This window comes from Haemaphysalis longicornis, unplaced genomic scaffold (genome assembly GCF_048455015.1).
Source record: "Haemaphysalis longicornis isolate Haplotype H1 unplaced genomic scaffold, Haemaphysalis longicornis Haplotype H1 scaffold_1, whole genome shotgun sequence".
In the NCBI taxonomy this organism is placed as follows: domain Eukaryota; kingdom Metazoa; phylum Arthropoda; class Arachnida; order Ixodida; family Ixodidae; genus Haemaphysalis; species Haemaphysalis longicornis.
The window spans coordinates 10,307,978-10,321,240 of NW_027526203.1; positions in this window are offsets into that span (position 1 = coordinate 10,307,978).

Below are 13,263 nucleotides of genomic sequence, written 5' to 3' on the forward strand. Positions count from 1 at the left end.
GTTTTAAAAACGTCAAATATTAGTTCCGAAAGTTTGCGCGGGTGACGTTTGTCAAGGTTAAAAATTATCAGATAATCGTCAAAATATTAACACCTTACGTGTTAACGTCTGGTCAAGGTTATCCATTAGGCTTCTGTCAAAACGGGCCATTAAAAGATCGCTAAGTACCGGTGCAAGACAGGAGCCTATGCAAATTCCTTCTTTCTGAACCATTAGCCGGTTGTCGTGGGAGATAAAAGTAGACTGCAAGTAAAAGCGCAATAATTCTAAAAAATGGCTCACATTCACTCCACACGAGTTCTGGAACTTCACGGCGCCGTGGCGGTCAATGCAATCTGACACTTCTTCACAGAGGAGGTTCTTTGGCAGGGAATAGTATAAGTCCTTGACATCGACGGAAAAGGCGCTAACATTTCTTGGGCATTCACTCTCGAAGTACGACGAAACTTCATGTGGTCTCCTGATGAGGTAGGGGTCGTCTAGGCGCAGAAGTGCCAGGGATTTTTGAAGGTAGCCACCCAGAAGGCGTTGCCAAGTTCCCCGCTCAGATACGATGACGCGAAACGGGCATTCTTGCTTGTGAGTTTTTGCAGAGAAGAAGACAGACAGCGTGTTCAACTTGCTCGTCTTCACCGAAGATGCCAGCTTCGACAGACCCAGCTCCTGGCAAAGGTTTGCCGCCCTGGTTTTTTCCTTCACGGGGTTAACATGCGGTACTTCTTTGAAATGCCCGCTAAGGGCAAGCTGGGCTTTTTCGCTATAGACACTCCTTGTGGCTATCACGAAGCCCCCCTCCTTGTCGGACTGAAGCAAATTCAATTCCGCTTCTTTCAGGGACGATACGACGTGGTCCAGTTTGCGGTGGCTCGGCCCACATTTCTTGTCATCCCGAATTAGACAGTCCACTCCGTCGTGAATTACACGCTCAGAATCTTCATCCTTCGCTCTGGCTGCTGTGCTCCTCACAAGGCTTAGAAGCTCAGTCCTGTCAAGCTGAGGAGGTACACAGAACTTGGGTCCAAGCCCAAGCATACCTTGTGCGGCAGAGGGTACAGCAGCTTCCCCGAGCACCGTGACGTTCTGGACAACTCCCCTCGGAGGCCGTGTCTTCTTGAGTAGACCGGGTAGATGCTGTCGCCACATGAATTCAGCCGACTGGTCTGCCAGGCGTAGGTCCTGAAGGGTGCGGTTTCTTGCTGTCTCTCTGGGAAACCCTTGATGGTTGATGAAACCCTATCTGGTCTTTGTAAGCGGGTAAATGCCGAAGGCAACAAAAAGCCATCGTGTACGAAGAATCACGCCCGAAAGTTTGTCAAATGCTGTGTCAACGTTGTGTACGAAATCCCTTTTTCTCCGTGTGGTCGATGCTATGTAGGCCAAACAGGGAGATGCATTAATGACCGCTTGCGCGAACATGCGAACACGTTAAAAGGCGTTCCCACCAGTCATCTTTCTGACCATTGTCGACAATGCGGGTGCAAGCCCTTATTTGAAAAGTGCGAAATAATAAAAAAGTACAGGGACCAACGAACTCGTGAGATTAGCGAGGCGCACAGAATTCAGAAGCTCGGTGCTACGTGCGTGAGTGCCCCATCTTTGGCCTTACTATCAAAAGAAATAAGTTATCTATCTGAACCCCTCGCCTAGTAATCTTCAAGCTTGTGTGTGTTTGTGTCGCCCCCCCCCCCCTTTTCTTCGATGCCTTTATAGCCGTGCGCGGAAATAAAGCATTTGGTTGTTAGTCAGCGCTTCGTCCGTTTGTCCTTCCTTGTCCCGTTCTTCGCGCTGTTTTTTCGCTCATACCTAAGCAAGGTGGCAAGCCGATATCTTGGAGGACTGTCGACCCCTCACAGTTGCCAGCGCCATGTACCGCATCTTCATGGGCGCCCTCAAGGATTGGCTGAGCGAGTGGGCCGAGTCCAAACGGCTCCTGACCGAACTTCAGAACGGGTATCGTCCAGGCCGTCGTCTAGACGATAACCAGTTCATACTAACACAGTGTGCCGAAATCGCGATCAGGGAGCAGCGCTCTTAATGTGCTGCTTTTTGGACGTGGAAAAGGCGTACGACACTGTCCCCCATGCCCCCCTTTTCCAGAAACTCAGTCGTCTCGGGCTTCCGGTAACGCTGCTGCGGACGGTCCAACGAGTTTACGAGGGCAACACCATCAGAGCGCACTTTGGTCAGACTCAGTCAGACCAAATCCCTGTATCTAGGGTCCTCCGTCAAGGGTGTCCACTCTCTCCGCTTCTGTATATCTTGTATGCCACAAGTATTGAGCGGAAACTTCTCCAATGTGGTCTCGGTTTTCGGCTCAGGTGCTGCACCATTGGGGCGGACGAGCAATACCGCCTGCCAGGGCTTGCATTTGCCGACGACCTGGTACTATATTACGGCTGAGTGCTCGCAGGAATTGCAGACCCTGCTGGAAATCTGCTTCGCTGTAACACTGCTTGGACTCCGGTTCAGCGCCAAGTCTGCAGTTCTTACCTTCGCGGGAACCAGCGGAGACGCAGCAGTTACCCTCGGCGGAGAAGAAATCAGCATGTGTTCGTCTTATAAGTACCTGGGCGTAGTGCTTTCTGCCGGTGATGCCATGTACTCACAACATGAGGCAAAGGTTCGCCAGTCTGCCGTTCGTGGCCAGTCCATTCTTCGCCGCCGAAGCTTGTGGGGCTGCAACCGTTTCCTGATGGTGCGTGACCTGGGGAAGTTGGTGCATGTGCCGGCTCTCACGTTCGCGGATGTTGTAGTGTGCCTCTCAACATCCACTCGGCAATGCCTCGGAGACAGCAGCACGCAGTGGCACGTACCGCTGTAGGATGTCATAGGTATGTGGCCAATGAAGCGGTACAGGGAGACCTCGGCTGGTCGTCATTTAAAGGGACACTGAAGTGAATTTGTCAAGCTCACGTTTTTGCTTGCACTGCGTAGACTGGCTCAAATTAGCACACTTTTCTTCGTTTATCCGGTTGACAAATCGGTAATTATTTTGCAAAGCGCGAAAGAAGACAAAAATCGCGCCAATCCACCCCGTGAATGTGGTTGGAAAGCAAAGCTGTAAACGGCACCCATAACGATTACCCATGCGACGTCACTTAAATTCACTCACATCGCTCTACAAATAGCAAAACCAGAGAGAAGTGAAATGCACTTAACCACACCATTTATTACTTCAAAGAGACATTCTTGTTAAGGTTAAATCAATGCATGAAGCATGAACGGTGTTTGATTGAGTTGTATTGGTGTAGCACAAGAGTGGAAACGTTTTTTATAAAATTAAAGTAAGCTCCAACCCGGTGTTAGACGATCTGTCTTCTCCGTCTCTGCGCCTCGGACGGAGGCGACGAGATTTGCGGCAGAGAAGGAGGAGGGGGAAGAAATACTTCTGTTCAGATTTCTGAACGGCCCAGAGTGCAGCCCTGGGGAGTGATTCCTTCTTCCGTGGGGCCCATATGCAGTCCGCGCGCCTGTGTTCTGTCCACCCACTGAAGCTGGGTAGGTAAAGAGGGCCTGGAGAGCAGCATCTCCCATTACTCTGGTTGGGTAGTTGACGGAAAGAGAGGAGGGTGCTCAAGGCTAAAGCCGCACACCCCGATTACGGGGCGGAGTGTTCCTACTTCTGAGCAAAATTTACATTCAGCGTCGTAGCGATTCGGATGCGTTAAGTGAAGACGCGTTGGCTGTGGGAAGGAGCCCGGATTGTAAAAGCCGTAGGGTAGTTTGTTGTTCTCTGGAAAGGTCAGGGTAAGGCGAAGGTACGGTCTGTCTCAGAATGCGATAATGCTGGGTTATCTCCATGAACGTGACAAGCGGGTGACTGACCTCGTGCAGCTCCATAGCATGGGAGGTAAAAGCACAAGCTTGTTGGGTGGGCGTATTTGTTGTCCTCCATTGAAGTGTGAGGGGGGTGTCCAGATGAGCTGAATGAAATCGTTTGGGGAGTGGTTTTTTAGCACGCGCAGTGCAGGTCAGGACACCCAACCCTACTGGTAATTCCAGTAGGTTTGCTGGGAATCAATGACTACCCTCCGAACCCCTGGTTGAGCGAGAGCCAAGGTGATGGCTGCCTCTTCTGCTGGCGTCATTTCTTGGGTCCTAAGAGAGGTACACGCAAGGAGGTTGGTTCTGAAGGTAGCCACGATAATGGCGTATCGCTGCCCCCGATGTTTGGAGGCGTCTGTGTAGATAACTGCATGATTCCCATCGAGGGTGGTGTTTAGCGCTTGAGCCCGTGCTTTTCGGTGACCCTCGTCATGTGAGGGGTTCATATTTCTAAGCAAAGGGAGCATCTTTAGTTTTACTTGCCAAGAGTCTGGGAGTACGTCAAGCGGAGTGACATTCTGGGCTGCCCAGCCAATCTGGTGAAGCATGCGGTTACCCATCGCAGTTCTGAGTCGGACCTTATGGTTAGAAAGATGGCCTTATATCAGCTCTTTCACGGTGTTGTGGAGCCCCGTGCTAAGCAGCCTCTGTGTGGACGCACTCATAAGACGACCAATGGCCTGCTCGACCGCCTTTCTAATCATTATATAAAGCGTCTCTATGTCTTCCTTGTCTAGAAGAAGACAGGGGGTTGACGTAAGTAACTCTCGAGAGGACAAAAGCTTCAATTATTCGAAAGGTACCGGATTCCTTTCGGCCTCGCTTCTTGGTGGCAACTCGCCTGATCATGTGTATGATTTGATTAATGCTGTTTTTGAGGCGCTGCAAGGAGACGTCACTCCTGATGTTAGCCTCGAGATGTAGGCCCAGCTAGGATCTTGATGCTGGGGCTTGGAGTGATGGCCTGGCCATCAAGGATTATTTGAGTGTATTCCTTGGTTTGGCGTGAGGGCGGATGACAAGGAGCTGTGATTGTTTACGTGAACACTGGATGCCACAGGCTTTAGCACATTGGCGTAGTAGAAGTGAGATGTCATGCATTGGTGTGAGCTTCCTTTAATTTTTGTAACTCTTAGCACATGAGTAAGGTGCGCACAGGGCCGCTAGATGGGCGTGACTGGTCGCGTGACGCTTTCACGTGGCATTCAGCGAGAACGCAGGGGGTAAACCCGTAGATGTGCTTGGTTAGTACACCACCTGTCTTCCCAGTCTTCGTGTGGGCTCGTAGCTAAATCGGTAAGACAACGGGCTCTCGCTTTGTTAGTCTATTAGTTCCAGGTTCGATTCCCGGCGTTGCCAGTAAATTCTTTTATTTGTTAGCTGGAGTTTTCTGGTGACACCAACGGTCGCGAAAGAACCCTTGGGGGGTAGAGGTAAAAAGCTTTGCTTTAAAACTACCATGCGCGGTTTGCGGCGGCCGCACCAACTAAGGCTGTGACGTTGAGAGGAGGGGCGCCGTGATTGGACGATGCCCAAGGTTAGCAATCACACAAGTTTCGGTTTCGGTTTCGGTTCTGTAAAACATAACCAATGGCTTTGTTGGATGGGCATTCTCAATATCTCAGTAATCATCGTACCGCGCTTCTGCCATGTTGTCGGCTGTAAAATGCACAAGATAAGCCTCCCAGGACGGCTTGTAGTCGTAGCATTCACTAGCCGAGACCTACGCAGTGCATGAACGCCCTCCGCGTACCCGCAGACGCCCAAATGTCATGCGCTTTTCCCCCATATTTGGAGCTTGCCTCCCTCATGCCTGTATCGTAAAAAGCGTGTTCGCACCAGGCCAAGGGTCTGTTCATTCTGGCCTGTGCCCACTGCCTGCAAGCAGTCGGTGCTTATGGCAACAGCACGCCAACGAGAACTCGCTAGCGCGCCAGTGCCAGCCTGCGCGCGTTTTGTGAACTAGTTCGTGTAGCCATGAACGTTGCGGCCCAAAAAAAGGTGAACTCAATATAGAAAACATCGGCGGAAAACAAAAAAGTTAACATAAAAAAAAAGCACGTACCCGCGGCGATTCGAACCCGTGACTCGCAAAACATTTGCGGTGAAATCCCAGCGCCCCAGACCGCTAGGCCACGCAGCGGGACACGAATGCCTTGCTAATATAGGGTATATATTGTACAACCGGTTTACACTTTTATTTAATTTTGGCATTTCAAGCCGCTTAGGTGACTATTTGTTGTACTGCGATCGTGCAGTAAGCGCCGCCCGAGTTTCCACAGTAGCTCACGTCTAGCAATTGCATTTCGTAGACGGAAAAGCGTTCGCAGATGCGTAGTCGTGCTGCTGACCGCTGTGCTTGTTCGCCCAGCGCAAAAAAGTGCTTCCCGCGCCCTAGTTTTACGCTGTACGGTAAAAATATCAGTTGATTTTATTTGCTTAGTACCTATATTGACTTCGCTGACTCTTCTCCCGCCTTCAAGAGGACTTATATTTTCCTACTGGCGTACCAGTCAGCGAAGCGTCGCATGTGCAGCGCTTGTTTGAAGCGACCTTGACTTGGAGCTAGATACAGTGTACAAACAAACCAAGTAAAGAAAGGCACATTCTTCCATTCACAAACGTGTCCTGGCTTCGTTTCAACTAAGCGAACGAATTGCGACCAAGCAATTTTTTTTTTAACCTCCTTGATTGCGACGACCCGCCGGCGGCCGGCGGACGAAACGCTGGGCCGACTGACTCTGTCGGCCGGGGAGCCGTGCAGTAGCGCAGCCGTGGCGCAGCCAATTGCCAGCTCATCCCCTCCTGACGTCACACGAAAACGCCACAGAAAATGGGCGAGCGTAAAGAGAGGAGGACAGCGTTTTCGAATTAGTTTTTCTACTAAATAAAATCGCGTAAACGCGCCTAGAGTGGTCGAAACATGGCCTGGGGACTCCGGACTACAATTTGCGCTAGTAATCCCGCAATGTTTACATATCACTTCAGTGTCCCTTTAAGGCACGTGAGACGGCTAGTAAGCTGTCGCACCGCGGTCGCCTCCAGTTCATGCATCGGGAGTGCTGGGAGCGACGCGTGTTCGAGTATATGGCGGAGACTTGCATCCGCACAAATTGGACGAACCGTGTGTACTTCCTGGAGAAGAAGTACAGCTTCTTCCGCGAGCCTGTTTCTGTGGGCACTGCCGCAGCCTGGACACGTGACACGCGCCGTCGAGTGCGCGAGGAAGAGGAGGCGATGTGGTAGCGTGCTGTGCGGGAAAAGCCCACTCTGGCGGTTTACGCGCAGCACAAGACCTCGATCGGTGGCACCTAGATGTACGACAACAGCTTGGGGAGCGCGCTGCTCTTCAAGGCTCGTGCGGGAGCCCTCCGTACTATCGTGCGCCAGAAAACGTTCGACTATACTAGGTGGCCAGTGTGGTGTGCTGTGCTTGTGGCGAGGGTGACGAGTCCGCCGAACACTTGATTTTATGCTGTTCAGGTCTCGGACACTGTGAAAATATCCGCGAAAATGGTTCGCTTCCTACCCTGCGGGAACCTCTCGGCTTCGGGGACGCCGACGGTGTGGTGACGTGCGCGCTGTGGCGCGTTCAAAGCGCCGCCTGGAACGGCTGGTGTGCGACGGCAGCCCAGGGACGTTAATTGTTCATTCTCAGACTCTTCGTCATGTTATGCTGCTTTTTTTTGTCGTATGTGCCTGAGTGTTGTTAAGTGTTCCCTTTTGGTGTGCCTTATGTGTGTCTCGTTCGTGCCACGTTATTGTCGCTAAGTTTGTCGTGTATTTATCTTTCTGTTTGTCCTGGCTAGTGTGTGCGCGGCACACCCACCCGATTCAAAGAGTACAGCCCAAATATCATCATCATCGTCGTCGTCATGAAGAGACGCTTGTCTGTCTGACGCTGCCTGCGCTTTGAGCACTTTGAGTTGTAAATCAGCCTTCGTTGTCGCGTTTTCATGCCAGATAACTCTCAGCATGTTGTCTATGTGTTTTGACTCGACCATAAAACTACAAAACAGTGTTTAACTTACGTTGCTTAACACCCACGATCGCCTTTGCACGCAGCTTTAGTGGTCGTTTGTTTGAAAGCCGAATGTCATAGCCGAGGGTTCTGTCATCTGGGCAGAATAAATGCCAGCGTGCTGAATTCTTTTTTAGCTTTTGCAGAATTTTCCAGCCATATCGGAAAATATGCTTTTTTGCCTTTTAAGTTGTTTAGAACGCTCTGGGTATCCATTGTGTGTGTGTGTGTGTGTGTGTGTGTGTGTGTGTGTGTGTGTGTGTGTGTGTGTGTGTGTGTGTGTGTGTGTGTGTGTGTGTGTGTGTGTGTGTGTGTGTGTGTGTGTGTGTGTGTGTGTGTGTGTGTGTGTGTGCGTGCGCACACACACGCGTAATATTGATTAAGCTTAAAGGGACCCTGCAACACGTGCCATCGACTACTAGTAATGCATTTTGGGATAAAGTCTATTGTCCCAGAAATCTCCTCCCGCAAGAATTATGAAAATCCGTTCACAATTAACGAAACTACGCGCGATGAGAAATCGCGCATAATCGTTCCCTCTCAACTCGGCCGCGGACAACGCGACGAAAGCTGCGCGCATTCTCCCGGAGAGGGGGGCGGCTCGCAGCGTTCTCTTCGGCGGCCTTCGATATATCACATGCCGGGTAGTTTTCTCCTTTTCTCCCCAACACGGAGGGGTCTATTTCCGGTCTGGTGCCACAAAAAAGCAGGCATGGGTGCCTGCTCGCAAGTGCGCGCTCGGGCTGGTAGGGCGTTTTTGAAGCAATAAACGTTTGTAGTCGAGTGGTCCCGTTGAAAGGGAAGTATTGAGCTAATCACTCAAGCTCCGCGCGCACTCAAAACACAAAAGAAACGGCAAAACTGTGCCTACAGGTTCAGGCATAGAAGAGGTTCGTACACAGCGATGACGACGACGGAAATGGGAGAATCTAGCCGCGAAGTTGACCAGTGACAGCCGATCGGGCGGCCATGGCCTATGTGACGTCCCTTAGGCCATGCCAGGGGTTGCATAATGAGGGCAACTGAAGAGAGAGCAATTGGTTTTTCCGCGTCTTTCACATCGATTTGCGCGCTCACCGCTTCACGTGCACGTGTAATATCTGGCTCAGGTATTCCTGCCACTGTAATCTAAACGTCGCGCAGGTTTACTTGCACTGCTCAAGGAGTGTTGCAGGGTCCCTTTAAACAGCGTAATACCGATAAGCTCTCATATGTATTGTTTATAGGCAGGCGACAACGATAGTTAAATAATCTGTTAGGCTTCCACGGGTACGAATCAATTATTTTTTCGTTTTATTTTAATATGCTTAGGGGTCTAAGTACCTACTGCAATCTCGCTACCAAATTATTTGCCGTGAGTGAAAAGGTCACATGGTGTACGGTTTTCCATTGGTGTACGGTGTAGTCATTGGTGTACGGTTTTCCGCAATGCGTTCCACAGCGCTATCGACTCTAGATGTGTATTTTTTCGAAAGAATGTTTCTGAATTTCTAGATTTGCTGGGGTAATATTCTGCGCATAATTTGTTTGCATGACATATTACGGGTATTATTTTTTTGATGAGCACTTAAGGTGATCACTAATATATGTATGCGCAACATCGGCCGTAAGTAAGCTGTTCGGGATATTAGTAATAAACGCACCAAGTAGAGAACTAGCAATCGTACCTCGGGTAAAAAATTTTATGACATTACCACGTCCATTTATGGTAGACTGGAGAGAGAGAGAGAGAGAAATGACCTTTATAAATTCGTCCTGCGAGAAAGGTGCGGGTCAGGCCACGCAGGGCTTCGCCGCACCTCGTCTAACTACCTGCGCTAGGTAGAGGGCGGAGCCCGAGGCGTCGTGCCCGGCCGGCCGCGCGGGTTACTCGGATCGCCCGCGCCGTCGCCGCCCGCTCGACCCCCGCGGGGGCCGGGAGGCGAGGGGCGCTGGCTTTCCTTTCGCCGTTGCAGCGCCAGAGCTGCCTCGAGCCGCTGGACGGCCCTGAGCTGGTTGCCGTGCTCCGGGGAGCCGATCAACGCGCGAATGTCCGGCGGGAGGCGGTCGCCTCCGTCGCGCGCGCACTGTTCGTTGCAGCCCCACATGATGTGGGCCAGGTCCGCGGGCACTCGCGCACACACACAGCACTCGGTCCGCTCGTAGAGTTCCGGGCACACGTGGCGCGCCAGCGCCGGCGTGAGAACGGTCTCGGTCTGTAACTGCCGCAGGAGCACCGCCTCCCCCCGGGACAGGCCGGGGTGTGGAGGCGGAAAAGTCCCTCTTTCGCGTCTGTACCACCGGAGCACTTCGCCGTAGGCGACGAGGGGCTCCCCTGCGTCTTCGTCGTGGTCGTCGTCTGCTTCCTCCCCGGAGTCTTCCGGGTTTCGGTCGAGGCGGGGGGGCGCGGTCCGGCACGTGGCGAGGACTCGGGCCGCGGCGTCCGCCTCTTCGTTGCGGTTGTGGTGGCCGTTGGGCAGCTCCCGGCCCGCGTGAGCCGGGAACCACCGGATGCTCGTGCTGTTGGCGGCCCCCTCCCGGATCCGAGAGAGGAGCCGCGCGGTGCTCCTGCACACCGTGCCCCTCGCGAAGTTGGAGATCGCCGACTTCGAGTCGCTGAGGACGGTCCGCGTGCCGGGCAGGGTCAGGGCTAAGGCGATCGCCGCCTCCTCGGCCTGCCGGGCGGTCGCGGCCCGCACGCACCCGGCGTTGAGCAGTTCTCCCGAGGTGGCCTTCAGGACCACCGCCACGAAGGTGTCGGCCCGCTCGCGGTGCTTGGCCGCGTCCACGAACACCGCTCCCTCGTCCTCGTTGTACGTTCTGGCGAGCGCGCGCGCCCGCGCCGACCGGCGTTCGACGTTTCGCTCCGGGTCCACGTTCCTCGGGAGCGGAGGCACTACGATACGGCGTGCGACGTCGTCTCGCAGCGGGACCAGCTCGTCTTCCGCCGCGGGACCGAGGGGCGGGCGGAGGCCCACCCGTTGCAGGATTTTGCGCCCGGACTTGGTGCTGCCCAGGCGCTCCAGCTGCGATACGCGCTGCGCTTCGCTGATCTCCACCAGGGTGTTGTGGACCCCCAGGGACAGGAGGGCGGCGTTGCTCGTGCCGTTCAGGAGGCCCAGGGCCGCCCGGTAGGACTTGCGGATGGCAGCGTCGATGCGCGCCTGTTCTTGCGCCTTCCACTGGTGAAAGGCGCCCACGTAGGCCACGTGGCTCACCACGAAGGCCTGCAGCAGTCGGAGGAGGCTGGCCTCGCGCATCCCCCTCGAACGCGTGGAGATCCGCTTCACGAGGCGCGTGGCTATGCCCATCTTCGTGATCATCTTCTCGATCGTGGTGCCGTTGCCCCGGTTCGCGTCCACGTGCATGCCCAGGACTCGAACGCTGGGGACCGACGGGATGGCCGTGCCGTCTGCCGCTCGTACGACGATGTTGCGCTCCGCCTCCGCTGCAGCGCGCTTTCGATACCGGCCCGGCGGGGGCAGGATCAGCAGCTGCGATTTTTGCGGCGAGCACCGCAGACCCGTGCCCGCCAGGCCGGCCTCGATGGTGCGTACCGCCTCCTGCAGCGTCGACTCGATGTGGCCGTCACTGCCGCCCGTGACCCACAGGGTGATGTCGTCGGCGTAGATGGAGTACCGGACGTCCGGGAGCTCGTCCAGGCGCCGGGCCACGCCGATCGTCACCAGGTTGAACAGGAACGGCGAGATGACCGAGCCCTGCGGGGTGCCGGTGCTTCCGAGCTCGCGCTCCTCCAGTTGCGTGCCCCCGACCTCCAGCCGCGCCGTGCGCCGGGACAGGAAGGCTCGGATGTAGTCGTAGGACCTGCGCCCCAGACCTAGGCGCGACACCTGGGCCAGGATCGCAGAGTGCCGCACCTTATCGAAGGCGCTCTGCAAGTCCAGGCTCAGGATCGCTCGGTTGTCCGCCGTGGGCCCCTCCGGGAGCGCCAGCACCTCGTGTTGCAGCAGCAGCATGGCGTCCTGCGTGCCGAGCCTCGCGCGGAAGCCCAGCATCGCGTCGGGATACAGCTCGTTATCCTCCAGGAACCGCTGCCACCGGGCGTTCAAGACGTGCTCCAGCACCTTGCCCACGCACGACGTGAGCGAGATGGGGCGCAGGTTCTCGATGCCCGGCGGCTTGTTCGGTTTGGGAAGCAGGATGGTCTTGGCCTTCTTCCACTGCTTGGGAAGGCTGCCCGATCTCCAGCACTCATTGAAGTACTTGGTCAGCGTCACCACCGCCGCGTCGTTCAGGTTGCGCAGCGCCTTGTTGGTCGCGCGATCCGGGCCCGCGGCCGAGCGGCAGTTCAGGGAGCGGGTCGCCTGGCGGACCTCCCACTCCTCGATGTCCCGGTCGAGGGCGGCGTTTGGCGGCCCGGCGTAGTCGGCATGCGTTTCGTGAGGGGTGGTCGGGAGGTACTGCTCGTTCAGACGCTTGTGCACCTCCTCTTCCCCCAGCTTCTTGATCGCGGTGTACAGGATCTGCGCCATGCGGTGACGCTGATACTCCTTGCTCTTGCTCTCGTCCATCAGGTGCCGCAGCAGCTTCCAGGTGCCGCCCCGGTGGAGCTGCCCGTCTGCCTCGCCGCAAAGCTCGTACCACTGCTGCGCGCACAGCTGGCGGCTGTATTTCTCGATCTCCCGGCCGAGCACCGCCACGCGCTTGCGCAGCGCGCGGTTGTGACGTTGGCGTTTCCAGCGCAGCTGCAGCGACCGCCGCGCCTCGAGCAGGTGCGCGAGGCGGGGATCCATGCGCGGCGTGTCCTCCGTCGTCTCGATCGTCGCCGTCGCCCCCTCGGCTGCGGCCACGAGGCCCTCCGTCCACTCCTCGATGTTCTCGATCTCTCCCAGCTCCGTTTCCCGGAACCGGTGCAAGTCGGTCAGGCGGTGCTGGACACGGCCGGCGCCGCCGCCGTCCCCGTCGTCACCGGAGCGGAGCGGTACCGTCACCTCGACGATGTAGTGGTCGCTTCCCAGGTTGTGGCCCGTGTTCCTCCACCGCGCCGTCCTGCCGCCCGGCAGGAGCGCGAAGGAAAGGTCCGGGTTGGTGTCCCGGGCCGTCGACGTGCCGATGCGCGTCGGGTGCGACGGGTCCGTGAGCAGCACGTAACCGGCCTCGGCGGCGTCTTCCAGCAGGCTCCTGCCCTTGGCCGACGTCGCCGTATACCCGAGCTCCCGGTGCTGGGCGTTGAAGTCGCCGCACACGACGACCGCCGCGTCCCTCTGCCCGGAGACCGCGTTGCGAGCCTTGTGCAGCAGCGCCCGGATCTTTTGCTGGCGGTGCTGCGGGTTGCTATATACGTTCACGACGAGGACGGCGGTGCCCGTCGCCCGCTTCTTCCGTCTGCCCGACACTCCCGACGCACTTATCTCTTTGTGCGTTTGTATATGCAAGCATGCATACCAATAAACGGCACCAGCAGGTTTACCCTGTCT